This window comes from Pezoporus flaviventris, unplaced genomic scaffold (assembly GCF_033815535.1).
Source record: "Pezoporus flaviventris isolate CSIRO_AGI_PZ_B2104156 unplaced genomic scaffold, CSIRO_AGI_Pfla_v1 ptg000066l, whole genome shotgun sequence".
Classification (NCBI taxonomy): Eukaryota; Metazoa; Chordata; class Aves; order Psittaciformes; family Psittacidae; genus Pezoporus; species Pezoporus flaviventris.
This window is the reverse complement of record NW_026892614.1, coordinates 6,733,326-6,749,533: the sequence shown is the minus strand read 5'-3', so window position 1 is coordinate 6,749,533 and position 16,208 is coordinate 6,733,326. Positions and strand designations below refer to the sequence as shown.

General features: G+C 41.8%; 1 long non-coding RNA gene across 1 annotated transcript; it reads left to right on the top strand.

Moving 5' to 3' along the window:
* The first annotated feature begins 3,020 nt into the window (after positions 1–3,020).
* Positions 3,021–15,877, top strand: LOC133278404 (uncharacterized). Its single transcript, XR_009746546.1, has 3 exons — positions 3,021–3,365; positions 15,148–15,220; positions 15,722–15,877. It is a non-coding gene; the product is annotated as an uncharacterized LOC133278404 (long non-coding RNA).
* Positions 15,878–16,208: the final 331 nt, after the last annotated feature.

The window sequence follows — 16,208 nt, the reverse complement described above, 5'->3', positions numbered from 1 at the left end:
ACTGAGAAATTGCCCATCACAAGCTATTCACTGGAAATCTTGAAAACAATGTCTGGAGGATGACATAAAGGAAAAAATGAGCCAAATTAAGGTACAGCTTCTGGACCAAACAAAACCTAGAAATTCCCTAGTGCATCCACCTCCAGAAGCACCTGTCATAGATACTAGCTCTGGAAACTGCCCTTACCTGCAGACAGATTCAGGCATCTTGCCAGCTGGTTCTGTTTTTTTCCTTTTTACAAGTGAATGGTTAATAGAAGGTAGAGGTTATAGCTTTTGTCCTTTTCCTTCCTAATACATAGCCAGGTGGTGGCAGAGAGCAGTGACATCATCATAATCTCTTACTGGCATAGAAAAAAAGAATACAGTCACAGCAGGTAGCACCCATTTTTGGTGCTGTCATTACACTTCTATGCACCCATTTTTCGGACCCATGCGTGTCCTATTCTTTTCAGTTGATGCTGGGAGTACTAAGTATATAGGGGGCACCATTTAATGGTCCCTATCCCTATGTCACATAGAAAAACCAGAAATGGACATTAAATGAATAACCCTATAAGCCCTATTAAAATTCACTGTGAGATCTTCAAGAGTTGAGGTACTCAGCACAACTCACAGAGGTACCTGCTTTTCAGCACGTCATGATTTCCAAGGCACATGTTCAGTAAATGGTAAAAAAACCCTTAAGTAGGGGAAGGGGAAAGGCAGGTCATATAATTAGATGAAAATAGGTCATATGACTGGGATTTTCCTTGTGATGAAATACTCTTTGCTGCAAATTTATTCCAACTGAGGAGGGAGGGATGAGGAAGGGATGTGACTGTGTGGTCCCTTCTTCAGGCTGTTTCTTATTGCCTCTTGTCCTCAAATATCTCATTCTAAAAAACAGTCAGACTCCTGCTGCTCCTGCTTCTGTTACTGTGAGAAGCATTGCTTTCTTAAAGCGCATTACTGACAGACTAGACTTGAAATGTCACCAGGAACGCATATTATCACTAAGAGACATTGTTTGTTTCCTTTTGAGTTTTCCTCCTTAGGAAGGGAATTTTATTTAGATTTACTGCAGATTTCCATTTTAACTACATCTGAATTTTAAAATCATTTCAAAACAAGAAATGGCCCATGCATGACATATGTACTTGGCCCAACCTGCACTAGCTTCACGTACATTGTAGAGCATCTTTCTCTCAAATTGTGCAAACCTGCTGGCAGAGATCAAGCCTATCTTTTTAAGGCAATACCTCAACATTTACAGGAAAGCCTTCAAACACTGTAGTTAAATTAGTGCTAATCCATAACTTCAAGTGAATAGTTTCATAAGCAGAATCTGATGTGGAGCAGGCATTTTAACTAAGACCTGAATCCACTCATTGAATAAGGAAGGCAAAAAGAATACTGAGTAGCTTCCCAGTGACTTCATGATCAAGAATCCTTGGAGACAACAGGGTATGTTAATGTAATTAAAGACAACATCATAATACATAGGTATCAAAAGGCCAAATCACAAAGTATGAGCAGCTTTATTTCTGGGATTTGAGGCATAATGCTCTTCAGAGAAGCAGCAACAGAGCTACCTTACTTTAAAATATGCAGCTGCATCAAAATCAGAACACGTCGAGTATTAGTCTGTTTTCTTCCAAAATAAAATCACAGCAAAATGGGAAAAAGCCTTTTGATAGTCTTGCGACATCATCTCTAGCTACTGCAAAGCCAGATTTTTATATTCTCACTACTCTTGCACAGAAATTCTTGTATGGGTATGTTTGATCTGCTAATCTTGGAGGTATGCATTTTATTACTATTATAATTAATGTTTAAAACAGATGTTTATAACTCATGTTTAAAGCACATGCTGCTTGTGGTGCAAGGCCACGATATCATGAGGCTTCTGTATATGCTTCGCTCCTATTATCTGTCTACATCTCTGTAAACCAGAGCCACTGAGTACACAGGCAGACCTTGCTCCCCTTCTTCCACTTCCCAGGTACATTGCACAGGGAATACCAGTGTAAGAACAGCCCTGCTCCCCAGGTGCTGCACTCCTGACCCATACTTTGACAGGACATGGCTGGGGTCTAAGGGTGCTTACTTTCCTCCCACAATTGCAGTGCAGCCCTGCACAGGAATTTAATTTCCACTGCTTTTGACACCTACCTAAAAATAATGAAATGCTTTGAGACACTCTTGACTTAAATAAAGGTGCTAAAAAGAGGAAAACATCTTACTGGTGTGATTTGACACCAACATGAATTAAATTCAAGCTATCTCACACTTTCTCAATGAAAGCCATACTGAAAGAATCCCGCAACTGGCTGCTCTAACTTCTCTGTTGTTTCTGTATCTTACCGTCCTGGTGTAGATTTTATCTCTTTGATTCTTATAACACTGCAATTCAGAAACCAGAAATTAGCATGACCATGCCTAATTCCTTTTCATGACACTGACACCCTGATATTACTGCATTTTCCCTTCCAGGTGGGTTAGCAAGAGAGGCTGGAAATCTATTTTAATAGCAGGTTTTCATTTTCCTGCACTTCACCATTTTCGTGCTGGCTGGGTAATTTCATCTGTTGTTGACCTCGTTCCAGTTATGAATGATCATAGAAGTTCCATCCTTTGGCCCTTAAACTAATTAGACTTTTTTAAAACATATGCTGTAGATCATTAATGAATGCTACACTATTTTGCTTATTGAGTTCCTTGTTTCATCTGAGCACGGTGTTTGCACACAGCCTTGGTGATGATTCCTTTTTAATTCTAAGGTGTAATTACCACCGGGAAGGGTGACACTAAAAGTTAGCCATGAACTAGTTTTGATCAGCATGGCACATGATGCTGTTGTCACAGACACCATGGCTGCATTGCATGAATGTTTCCCTCCAGCGATATTGAGGCAGAAGCATCCACTGTAATTAGCAGTTTGAAACCTGTGTTGTGTAATCGGTTCTGCTACGCTGCGCAGAATGAGTGTCCCTTTTAAAAAGTGAAAGAAGAGGGAAAAGCAGGTAATCTGAGCGGTTCTTGCCGGCTCCCTGCCTGTTCTGCCAGCCCCTCTAGGTGACTGATTCTTGCTTGCCCGCTCTCACTTTGGCAGTCATGGGAGGAGCAATCAGGTCTCTCAAAGCTTCTTGGCAATGTCTGACTTCTAACAGGTTCTGGGGAGGAGCTGGATTCAACTGACCTTGGACACAAGGTTGCAGCTGGGAAGGTGATGGCTATGACTTTTCTGGTTCCACCCATAGCGGGAATTTGCCCTGCTTCCATCAGTGCGTGACTAATTTCCTGGACATCTGAGCCATCATAAATGTCTGATGTAGGTGAGGAAAACAAAATTACCACTAGTTGTAAATCCCAGTGGACTTAAGGTAAGTTTAGCTTTTCTTGACTACGCTTGAGATTTGGATGTAGGCCCAAGGCATTGCTGCTTGGCCAGAAGTCTGGTGGCATCTTGGAAAATTTCCAAAGTGCCTCAGGAAGTTTCTAGGGTGGCAAGATCCACAGAGCAACATTCCTGAAGCTGCTTAGTGATTAATGCTGAAGTCTGTAATAACATGTTCACTATAAATTTTTCTGCTGTTTTCCCTTCCACTCATGTATTTATAAACAGTCCAATGAAGCCTTTGTGCCATCCATACCACAGTCCTTTGCCATAGGGAACCATGTGAGTGTGGGAGAGAGGCAGCTGTATTTAATAGTGAAGCTAGCTCAGCCTGGGAGAAAGCAAAAGGGCCCAGGGGAATGGGAGGGAATAAAACTGAAAACATCACAGCTATGGCTTTTGGAATTGAATGAGAGAGAAACTCCTTGTGGGCCTTATTTGTAAGGGTCGTTTAGGGATATCCTTCTTGCAGTCCAGAATCCTTATCTGCCACGAAGTGATTACACAATATGTTAGTTGAGATTTCAGATGTTTTATGCAATCAGTTGCCTCCAGAAGACTGATAATCAGAGCTGAAGGTCTCTTCTGCGTGTTTTACTTCCAACTTTTCATGGTTTACCCCATTTTTATAGTCTCAACTAATGGGTGTATATTTTTACTAGATTCTGATGTTTTTAATATAAAAATTTCTGTCCCTTGTGGCTATGAAGAAACAACTATTTTAAGAAGCTTGAGAAACTACAGGTTAAATATAAAAAGCCACATCTTCATTAGATTTGTTTGGTTGTTTTGACTACATACTTACCTGCATTTGAATATTTCAGGATCAGTATTTATTGTCCATTACAGTGCGCACAGATATTGTTTATAACCATAAAATAGTGTTAAATCAATTACTTAGCCAGCAAAACAGGTATTGCAAAGATTAAGAGGTTATTAACATGTCTTGCATCAAACCCTAACCAAAGTCCTTTGGAGATCCTCCAAGTGTTATCTGAGGAAGATAAATGTCATACACACAGGAGGACTTTTTAGCTATTTGCAAGCAAAAACTTGTGGTTCCAGTTTTTGAAAGACACTTGTGAAGAATCAAAATGAATTCTTGGCTATACGTTTCCACATCAAACCAAGGGATTTCCCCTTGCCCATCAGTAAAATGTGGGTAACTGTGTGCGGTCATGTGGTCCATGTTCTTTCTGCACATGTGGCGATTCCACGTGCACCAGAGAAAACACAAAACAGAGGCAAATTAGAAGAGGACACAAGTGGAGTTTGGAGACAGAGGGAGTGAGCTGTGGGCACGGCTTGATGGCTTCTAGGAGCTGGAGGAAGACAGAGGGAAAAGCTAGAGACAATTTTGTTTGAGCAAGAGGCCAGATATAACAGTATCTTCTTTTTGTGTTTGGTTTAGTTATGTGCACATCCCCAGTCTTGTATTTAGCAGAAATTATCATTTTTCACTTTATTTCCTTCCTTCTTCTCTGCTGTCCCTTCAAGAGAGAGAAAACAGGGCATGTGCACAGGCTGATATCGGAGAACAGAGATTACTGAGAACTCCTACAAAATGGTTAACTACAGTCCCTGAGAATGCTGATAAGAAGACACCTCAAACCCAAAAAGGCATCCAGATTTTTATTTCAAAACAAATGTTGACCTCTGTGCAGCAAGTACTTTCCAGACTGCAGCTTAAAAAATGGAACCTTTAACACGCTTTGCCCTTCTTTGGATTTTTCCTATTCCCTCCCAACTTACACCAAGAGAAAAAAAAACAACAGCTCTGCAGTCCTGGCCTTAATGAGGAAAAGCAGTCCTAAATAGGACAGAGCACATCTGTGCAGTCCATGCACCGACATCAGCGGCATATATAAAGGTTAAACCGTTGAAAACCAGAGGCAGCACAAGGAAGCAGTGCCGCCTGCCGGCTTTGAGGCAGCCGGGCTCAGCCCCGGAGCTGGAGACCCTGTCTGTTCCCCAGGATTGCAACGCAGGGGCCATGAAGAGAAGTCGAAGAGATGCCTTTTATTCAGTGGTGCAGACTGGGGTCTGCAGCTGAAACAGAACCGCTTGAAGTAACAATAGTCTTTGTTTCTGTCTGTGCATAATACAAATCGGTCACTTAAAAATACAGGAAAGGACTGAAGCGTTAATGAGAGGAAAATAAGTCCACACTGCATGACCGTAATAGCTGCCAAAGAGCACAAGTCTGCTCCCCAGATCTAAGCAATGCTTGGTGATTTCTCTGCTGCAGCTGATTTCAGTGCTCAGCCACGTGATCCTCAATTTACCTCAATGCTTGGGAGTACATTTCAGGTTATCTGTGATGTTCTCTGAACCAGACATGCACATTTAGCATCTGTTCTTAATTGTTTAAAGTGATGAGCATCTATGGCCTGTTTTCAGGACACTTACATGCTTAAATCCTAATAAGGCCTTCTTTTAAACTAAAATGTCCTAGTTTCAGTTTCAGCTTCACCTACTAAATCTTGTTACTTATTCCTATAAGGAAGTTAGGTCATTTTTCATAGAAAGTAAAAATTCCAGTGTGTTCTATAATTAAATAAAAGGGTAAGGACAACCAAAGCTGTTCATATTTACTGGGGTATGGAACCATTATCAGATATAACAGAGTGATCATTAGAAATACCCTTCCTTCTGTGGAGGCAGGTATTGCTGCTAGGTATATAATGAAATGTAAGGGCACTCTTGTCTCCAGGCCCATAAGGAGCCTTTGGTGGTGCTACATCAGCACCTGATTTCAGTGATGTGCCATTTTTTTAAGAAGGCTCTGGCATGCTGCCATGAACTTGGGTTTATGCCTCTCTTGTGTTTTCACAGCTGCAGGCTAGATGGTTTCAGCATTATATTGCCTTCTCTGATACAAAACCTGACCACATTGCGCCAAATCATTTTTAAGGTACTTTTCATTCCGCATGCTTTTTTCTTGTTATACATCACAGCTCATTCAGCATTAGTCATTTTAGCTAAAATCAAACCTAGAAACTTTAGCATATTGTAGGCAGCACGGAGAGCTGGTGACTGAGCGCAGATGTCAGTGGGGCTGTTACTTTCCTTGGAAGTCTCCAATTACCATTGGATTTGTAGGACAGGACAGAGCAACTGCTTTGGAAAATTCCATTGAAACACTTAGTGTATGATCAGATCATGAACTAGCCTGGGAGGTGGAGAGATAATGCAGTGGTTTCTTCTACCACAGCTTTTTGTTGCTTCTTCTCCTTTTGAGATCTTTTGTAAAATCAGGTGGACAAACCTACAAACCTCCTATGGGTAAGCCTATGACAAGTCTGATATGGTGGGCAGGGAAATATTGCCGCTTCGTAATGTCAAATGCAAAGCTTCAGTTCTTCATTCTCTTCCTTATTTGGGTAAATGAACTACCCCTACAGCTTTCACTCACCTTTGGCTGATGGCATAACAACTTTTCACCCTGCTTCGATTAACTTTATGGCTGCTGTCCTGCCCACTCCTTAACGTGTCTTGGATCTGAGAACTCCAGAAATGAGTTCTCAGTGAGGTAGGGCAGTGTGAGGACAGGAACTTTAATGGAACGACTTCTCTGCTGTACCCAGAAGAGGTAAGACTGTAAAAGGTTCTTAGTGGAACACATCTAGGAGAGAGAAGTGGTTTTTTGATGGCACAGGCTTCTTGAAAAAGGATGAATATATGAACAAGAGTTAATTTGTGGTTGTGGCTGAGTAACACAATAAAATGCAGTCGTGTGAGTGTGGCAAAAATGACAGCAAGCCAGAAACCAGCAGTAGCAGGAAACAGTAATGCTAATGTCCACAGCTTGCTAGTACCAGTAGTGCCCAGACAAGAGGCAACAACCAAGACAAAGGGACCTATATGCTACAGACACGTGAAGTAAAGTCACAGCAAATCACCAGTAGAGCTGAAGGACACACAGTCACCACAAGATAGCTGAGGGTTGTTTTAACACAAGAATTCCTTTTCTCCTCCCACTGTGGGGAAAAACATAGGTAGATGTGTGTGCCTGCAGGAAGTGGGGTAGCACTTCCTGGCCTCTGTAGCTTAAGCTCATTGCACAAAAAAAAGGCCCCATCCATTCATCATTCCAGGAGGAAATAAATAAACTGCCAGAGAGTTTATTTGCCATGTAGAAAACTGAGCAGTCTGATTTTTTAAAACAGTGATTCGCCCCTTTGCTTGTTCTATAAGGTATCAAGTAAACTGATCTATATGCCAGCCTTACTTGACAGTTGTTTTGCATTCATGATGCTAAAAACCCTCTACCACACTCCCTTCTGTGTTTTAGAAAATACTTATGTTACCTGCAGTAGGAAGTTATACAAGCCTGCTGCTTCTGTTTTGCAAGTGCTTTGCAAACAGTCTAGTTTTCATTTGTCTCTAACACCATTAAAACTACATTTGTTCTCATTACTTTTCTAGAAACTTCTAAAAATAAGAGCTTAGCTTGTGAAGCAGAATTGATGTGACCTCTTATAGGCCAGGTACAAAGATCGTTTGCATGTTTGTTTTAGAAGTATTTGGGTTTGAATTTAGCGATTCAATCAAGAGGTATGTGAGCTTTGGTCTGTGATCTTTGAGCGTAGTAGACGCACACATCTCACTAGAGGGAGCTCAGACACAGTTTCTGAGCCTAGCAAGGAGCTTCTATACCTCACCCTGTTAACTTCTTGTTTTGTCGGTAACTCTCTCCCCCTGATTAACTTACGGTTTCTGTGTGGGCAGGTACATAGCCTGCATTATGAAAAGTAAACTTGCAACTACAGATAACTTGAAAATCAGTACTGAACTGGGGCACGCACTTCTCAAACTTTGTCAGCACTGTAGAGAGTACCTGAATATTTTTTTCCAGGCCATAAGAATGGGTCAGAAGAGGTTTGTTTCTCCTCCTGCCTGCCTCTTCCCTCCTAGTGTATTCCTTCCCCTTCATTAGATTCTCAGGTCCATGCACTGACATCCTTCTACTGCATGTCCTACTCCTAAAAACCACGCTCAACTTTCCTGAGTAATGTACCTTACTCAGATCCCAGCCTTTCACCTCTGCCCACCTACTGCATGACCCCAACCGAATCCACTCACCTATCTAAAACACATTAGGTTTCACCAGTACCCTGTGCTTTATCTCGTTCTTTCTCCTGATCTTTCTTTGCCTTAACATCCAGGGCTGCAGGTGCAGGTTCAACCAGCACACGGGCTGCTGCTGAGGACATTCTGAGAGGACCAGCTGAATGTGCTATGTACAACAGTGAGGTTCTATTGACTGCCTGTAATCACTGTTGTCAAAGCATTTATCTAATGTTCAGGAAGAGTTTAAGGAGTAAAGACCTTTGCCTCGTGGTCAGGCACTTATCTGCCATCAGGCAGTGACTGCTCACATAGAGGTATTTGTTGTTGCTCAGACAAGAGTTGACATAAAGCAGGTTTGGAATCTGCTGTTGTTGCCGTGTAAGCTCATTTTTTCTTTAAAAAATACTTGTAAAAAAATCTGCATGCCACACCTTGGAGCCTTTTTGCTAGAGAATGCTAAAATACTGGTATGAGTTACAAAAGTCATCCAAACCACTTAGGACAGTCTCAGGCACTCAGATAAAGAGAAGCTGCTACAGGAGGAGGAGATCCGATTGAGGCCCTTTACCCTTATCACTCTCCACATGTTTACTGACATAGTGAAAAAGGTTAATAAAGTCAATTCAGTATTTTGCATCAATCCATTAAGCTTTGTTATGTGATAGCTAAGATTGCTTTACTAAAGTAATGCCTTAAATAACTGATTCTCAGTCCAGGTTGGACACTTTGATGCTATCCCAGAAATTCAGAAAAGTGGGAGAGAATTGTCGGTAAGTGAGGCTCTGTCCTGACACAAACCAATGCAGGGCTCTACACAGGCCCTGCAAAGAGTCACCTGGGGTGTTTGAGTTATGTCAAGAACATGGCAAAATGTACTGCAGATACTTCCCACGTTGTAGTACCATTTGATTCTTTAGTACTTCTCAAGGTTCAGTTACTAGCCCCACACACTGGTGAACAAGCCAGCTCTATGAAATAAGGGGAATGTGCTGTCTCTGCATTACGTTCTATGGTTTTGCTCTTTCCATCCTCACAGTAAGTGCTACCTGTACCAACTGCTCAGCTCTAAACTCAGTCCTGAGACAAGACACTGGTTTGAAAGCTAAACTTCTGCTTTCTACAGAATGAACAAAAGGATATAGTTGATCAGCCTTTTTGGCAATTCTCCACAAACCTTCTTGATGAGATGTAGTGATGAACCGCAGATTTTGGAAAATGTGCCCCATTTCAACATTACAGAAGCTAGAGATCCGCTAGGATCTTTCCTGTGAAGGAAGATGGAAGACATCTTGCCTTGTCCACGTTATAGACAAATCTAAATTCAAATGCATCTATACTGTGATAAGTTCAGTTAGGGGCTATTGAATAGTAGTTTGTCCTGGTTTGGGTTGGAATAGAATCAGTTTTCTTCTAGTAGCTGGTGCAGAGCTGTGTTTTGGCTTTAGTCTGGGAACAGTGCTGACAACACACCGATGTTTTAGTTGTTGCTCAGTAGCGCTTACCCTGATCAAGGACGTTCAGCCTCTCATGCTCTGCCAGTGGGGACAGGCAGAGGACGCTTGGAAGAAGCAGAGACAGGACACCTGACCCAAACTGGCCAAAGGGATATTCCATACCATAGAATGTCATGCTCATTATATATAAGGAAGAGTTGGGCGTGAAGGGCTGATGACTGCTGAGGTGGGTCTGGGTATCAGTCAGCAGGTGGTGAGCAACTGTATTGTGTATCACTTGTGTCTGGGGTTTTTCAGTTTTATCTTTTGGTGGTTTTTTTTTTGGTTAACACAGTGTGCAGTTAAAGCAGAAGCCTTGCACACAGGCAAAGCAAACCAAGGAATTCATTCATTACTTCTCATCAGCAGGCAAGTGTTGGGCCATCTCCAGGAAAGCAGGGCTCCATCACACATTATGTGGGTACTGGGGAAGACAAAACATAACCTTGAACATCCCTCCCTTCTTCTTTTGTCCAGCTTTTGTTGCTGAACATGACATCATATGGCATGGAATTATCCCTTTAGTCAGTTGGGGTCATCTGTGCCAGCTGTTTCCCCTCCCAATTCCTTTTACACCCCCAGCCTACTCACTGGTGGGGTGGTGAGAGGAGCAGAAAAGGCCTTGACTCTATGCGAACACTGCTCAGCAATAACTAAAACATTGTTTTATTATCAACAGTGCTTTCAGCGTTGTAACAAAACATCTACTCATACTATCTACTATGAAGAAAATTAACTCTATCCCAGCCAAAACCAGCACATAGCTACATGGGAGACACAGAAGAAGCAGCTTTCAAGTGTTGCTTGTCACCCATATTTCAGCACAGAAATACCTCTGCAGGATATGGTGGCTGAGAGCACAGGATATTTGGCATTCTGCTCTCACTCCCAAAGCTCTGCAGCAACTCTCCGGCACAAAACATCCACACAGAGCAAAAGCAGCTGCACAAAACTAAATGGTGTGCTTTCTTCTCCCACTTTCTTTCACAGGAACAAGAGAGGGAAAGCTCTACCACTGCACCATTTCTTCTCCCCTTATCAGGAATTCTCTTCCCTTCAGTCTCTGACAGTTTATGAGGATGTCACATTAGTGAGAAAGGCTAGCTTCAAGGGAAGTTTGATGGTGCAAATGTGTTAAAAATGATACAGGGTTAGCAGGAATAGCAATGTGTAGCAATGTGCTCTGCTTGTACACACACAGACAGATTTGCACTGAACTGCTATGGATTCTGGGGTGAAAATCTTGAGTTTTGTGAAGGAACCATTGCCCTGGTTTTGTCTGGGATAGAGTTAGTTTTCTTCCTATGACAACCATCCTTCCTAACTCCTTATGTAAAGAAAACAGGTGGAGCGCAGAGATGACCTCACACAGGAGTTGTACAAGATAGTACTGGGAAAAAGAAGTCTTTGGAGGTCAAAAGATGAAATATGTTGCCAATTTGAAGACAGCTACAAGGCTTTTGAGGACAGTAATACCTGTGTAGCTTAGCTGTGATTTATAAATGTGATAAAAATGAGTGGTTGTGGTTTTGCCAGTGTGTAAAACTGGACAATCTAAGTTTCTCTGCATGTGAACAGGCAGTATACAACCTGAAAGAAAAAAAGTTCTTGTGGGTATTCTGCATGAACACTGACAGAGCATTCAAGTGCACTGAACAGAGGCACCTGGCCTCAACTGGCCCCCAAGAAGTTCTGCTGGCACCTGAAGCTGGTAGAGAGTAACATTGAGGAACTGTATGTTTTTGCCTGCAAGCACTTTTAGCTAATTAGAGCATACAGATGTTTCCCCCCTTTTTTCCCCCTCTAATGACCTTGCTTAAATAAGATACAAAGGAATATTTTAAGAACTATCAGGCTCTGTTATTATACTCACAATGCAATTAAAGGAAAGATAGCTAGAGAATTTTACAGTTCAGTCTAATACTGGTGACTGCAGCCAGTAAAGAACAGATGACCCACCTAGCCATCCACTTAACTTGTGGCATTGCATAGCTTCCTCACAGGTAACAGCCTGGTGCTTTGTTTCAGATGTCCTGTCCATTGGCACTCACTGAATCATTGGTCTCATTCTCTTACTGACATCTCCCTTGCTGCGAGGCATGGGCTCTGCTGGTCACTCTCTCAGCCACATCTGCTTAGGTGTACACCTCTTTTTGTATTCAAAGTCCTTCACCCTCCACCTTCAGATATTTGCAAAGCACTATTGTGCCTCTGTAGTGAATACATACCTTGAACTTTAGATTTGCCCTCTAAGGTGTCTCCATTCCTACTCCTGGATGATTCATTATTTCCTGGAAAATTTTCTTGGAATTGTCTGCAATTCGTCAATCTATTCCTTGTAGCAGGGGCCCACAGTAGTGAAGTGGTTGAAATGGAATGCAATGCTTTAGGTAGACTTTAAAATGGAGACAGATTTTTATTTCCTTCCATGCAATCTGATGCTTCCACATTGCAAATATCTCCCATTTGCCATACACTGACAAAACATATATCCCCATTTCTTTTAGGTAGCTGTATTCCAGGTTTTAACGTCTCCAGTACAGATTAGTGTGTGTTTTCTAAATCCTTTCACTTTTAGGTTTTTAGCTGCCATTAAATCATTTCTCTGCAACTATGAGAGAAAGTTTCAAATCTTTAACTGTTGTCATCAAAATGACTACTAAACTGTGAGGTAGGGCAGAACCCTGCAGTACCCAGCAAGAGCACTCGGGCATGTAACTCTTTATGTCTTAATTTACTGTGCAGCCACTTTTGTTATACAGCATTCTACTGCAACATTACTTATTATTTAGTGTCATCAGAAAAAGGTGCTCTTCCCCTATGCTTTCTTGCTCTGTGTCCATCTACTGAAAAATCTGTACATTTATCAGCCTCTTCATACCTGTAAGTGTTTCAAGTTCAGTGTGAGAAGTCATGGCTGCAGTTAATATTGAATGAGAAGCCTGGACTCCAGTGGCAGTCAAAAGCTTTGACTTCTGCTGTCCTTCTATGGGTCAACGTGCCTTTATTTCTTCTTTTCAGAGCTTGTTTAGATTTGTGCATGAATGGGAATGTGCATGCAACTTATTAAAAAACAGAAGAGCAGGATCTGCCATCTGCTGTTTTGTATTCTCCCAAGTTTGAAATAACCAAACTAGGTAAAAAGAACCTTGTTCCTTTATTATTTTATTTGGCTGAATGTACATTTGGTTGAATATATATACATATGTGTATACAATATACATATTACATGTGTGTATGTATACATATATATTAAAATGGTCCTGCATTTGGGCCACAACCCCATGCAATCCTACAGGCTTGGGGAAGAGTGACTGGAAAGCTGCCTGGAGGAAAAGGACCTGGGGGTGCTGATTGACAGCTGAACATGAGCCAGCATGTGCCCAGGCAGCCAAGTAGGCCAATGGCATCCTGGCCTGCATTAGAAACAGTGTGGCCAGCAGGGCCAGCGCAGTGATCATCCCCCTGTACTGGGCACTGGTGAGGCCACACCTCGAATCCTGTGTTCAATTCTGGGCCCCCACTACAACAGAGACATTGAGGCGCTGGAGCAGGTCCAAATGGAGACAAAAGCTGGTGAGGGGCCTAGAGCACAAGTCTTATGAGGAGCAGCTGAGGCAACTGAGGTTGTTTAGTCTGGAGAAAAGAAGCAACTTTGTTGGATTCTCTGCAGTTTTTAATTTCAAGATCCTCTTTTTTTTTATCCCAGTCTAAATAGTTTTATTACAAATTCTGAAGTTATGTATTGAGCAGCTTTTTAAAGCCAATTGCCTCTTGATTATAAAGTAATATTCTGCATAAATTCAGGATAAGATACACCACGACACTAAGAACTGTAGACTTTGTTCCAGAAATATTTGCTCTCACAGTCTTACAGTACTGAGTCACTGTAACAGGTACACAGATGCTTTTTCTTTTTAAATCACTTATATACTCACCCACATAATTCTTCATACCCTGCAGTGAATTATCCATGCATTGTTAATCAACCTTGTTTCCCAGGTTCTCTACCTACTCTTATGCTCTATTTTTCTTGTGTTCTGTTGTAACTTTTGAAATTATGCAAGCCACTGATCTTATTTCATCCTTTGGGGTTCAAGGCAATTACCATGCTGTGTTTAAAAAAGCTGCCTTCATACATCCTTATGCAATTGACATCATATTGCACTCTTTCTGCTACCTTATTATTATTTTAATTAAAAAGTGGTCATGGAACAACATCTTCGTTTCCACTCCTAATAAAAAGCACCCTAAAATTATAAATGAGTACAAAAAACTTTACCACAAAGACTGGTGTCCAAGAAATCTGTAATATTGACAGGAAGGATTTAATCAGGATGCCCACTGTATGAAAGGAAGGGACATACAAGTGCTCTTACGCATGTTTACATAGATTCCTCAGATCCTGCCAGAGGCTCCAAGCAGAACAGGAGAAACTAGCACAGGGAGGCGTGCCCCTTTTTATTGGATGACTTTGAAAAGATACGGCTGCTGTGTGCATACGCGCTTCTGTACTTCTCTGTCCCACAGAAATTGGCAAGGAGCTTTAGACTGAGGCAGTCTGGCTAAACGAGGCTTTGCATGCTGATACACGTGTGAAAAAATAAGCACCTTCAAATCTGGAACGCAAGATTTTAAAAGAAACAGCAGTATCTTTTTTGTGAGCTTCTAAAACCGATTGAGGTGAGAACCTCCTTTGTAGAACTGCACTTGGCAGCAGATCTGGCATTTCTTGGCTTCCTATTGGACAAAGGAAAACTGTAAATCGTCCTACTCCTTTCCCACAGAATAATTTTTGTAATCCTGCACTGAGGGCACTAACTAGGGAGACAGGTTAACCTTTGCCTTTAGTCAAGACTGCTGTTAGCTCTCCATTTAAAATCATTGCCTTGATGTCTGCCATTCTGAAACCTACCCATCAACTTGTTAGTTTCAAGGGCAGGAATGTAATCTGGTTTAGAGACTGATTTTTGTTCTTTTCTTACTAGTGAGCTGGCGTGAAACTGGAGATGACTGCAAACAGTTGCCAACCACAGGTCTCTCTCGAGAAAAAATGAATTGGAGCTACTATAATGATGTTTTATGTAGGCCTCCTGTTTTGATGCCCCCCTAGTTGGTTTTTAGGTGTCCTTCTGCAGCTCTGAAAGCCTGTTTTCTTGCCTGTGTAAGCTGCAACTTATATGAATTATCTTGCTCCAACAGGTGTGTTTTAAAGAAATGCAGCTGACATTGTACAAGTCGATGGAATATCGAGAGTTGTGGATTGATAAGCAGGGTAAGTCTGACCCTTTTGGTGTAAAATTTCAGTCACTGAGGAGGCAGGTTACTCAGCACTGCATGCAAGCTTGTGCTTGCCAAGCCACTGACTAACACAATGATGCAGCTCTTATCAAACACGTATGGCCCAAGGAAGATTGTGCAGTCCTGGTTCTTTACAAATAGTTGAGTCAGAGTCATATATAAACTGCCTTGTATTTTGAGAGGGACAAGGGATTAAGTGTGATGATAAAGGGATAATATGGAAGAGGGAGAAAAGGCAAGAGAAGCAAGCTTCTGGAGCAAAGGGATAAAGAAATTAGGCAGCCCTGTGAGCTATGTCAGAACCCCTCTGCAATTGGAAGGCTCCTTACAGCCTCATGTCACTGAACAGTTTTAAATGTTAATGCAAAGTCTGAAGAAAAAACAATTTTTATTAACTTCAAACTGAGGGGGGGGGAGGGGGGGGGGGGGAAGGTAAATATCTATTGATTATAGTTGTGAATTGTTTTTTCCAAAGCTTTTTCAAAGGAGAAAGGAGAGTGGAACACCAAAGACTGTGGCCTCGGAGAAAACAGCCTTTACTTTGGAAACAGCTGGAAATTATCCGAGGAAGACAGTAAGAGACAAGCTTGACTAATGAGATGTTCAGCGACCTCAAACACAAGAAACTGGTTTTGCATGTTCTCTCTGTAAATCAGATCAACAAAATGATCTGGAATAAAAAAACCTACAACAGCCATCTTTGTCCTTCCCTCCCCCACGCTTTGCTCTTTGTTAGGCTCTGTTGTTTCACTGGTACAGCTGATCGAGTAGGTCTACAAACAGCTGCATCAGCAGTACTTAAGGAGTTGATGCTGATGCTTTTAGAGGGGAGGATCTCTTGTTGCCTCGGAGACAAGACGTTTAGAGTGTGTTCAGAAAGGACATTAATCTTCAGTACAAACGTAAAACAGCTGAAAAGAACAGGAAAAACGTATGTGTGAAATAGCCTGTGAGGAAAGCTC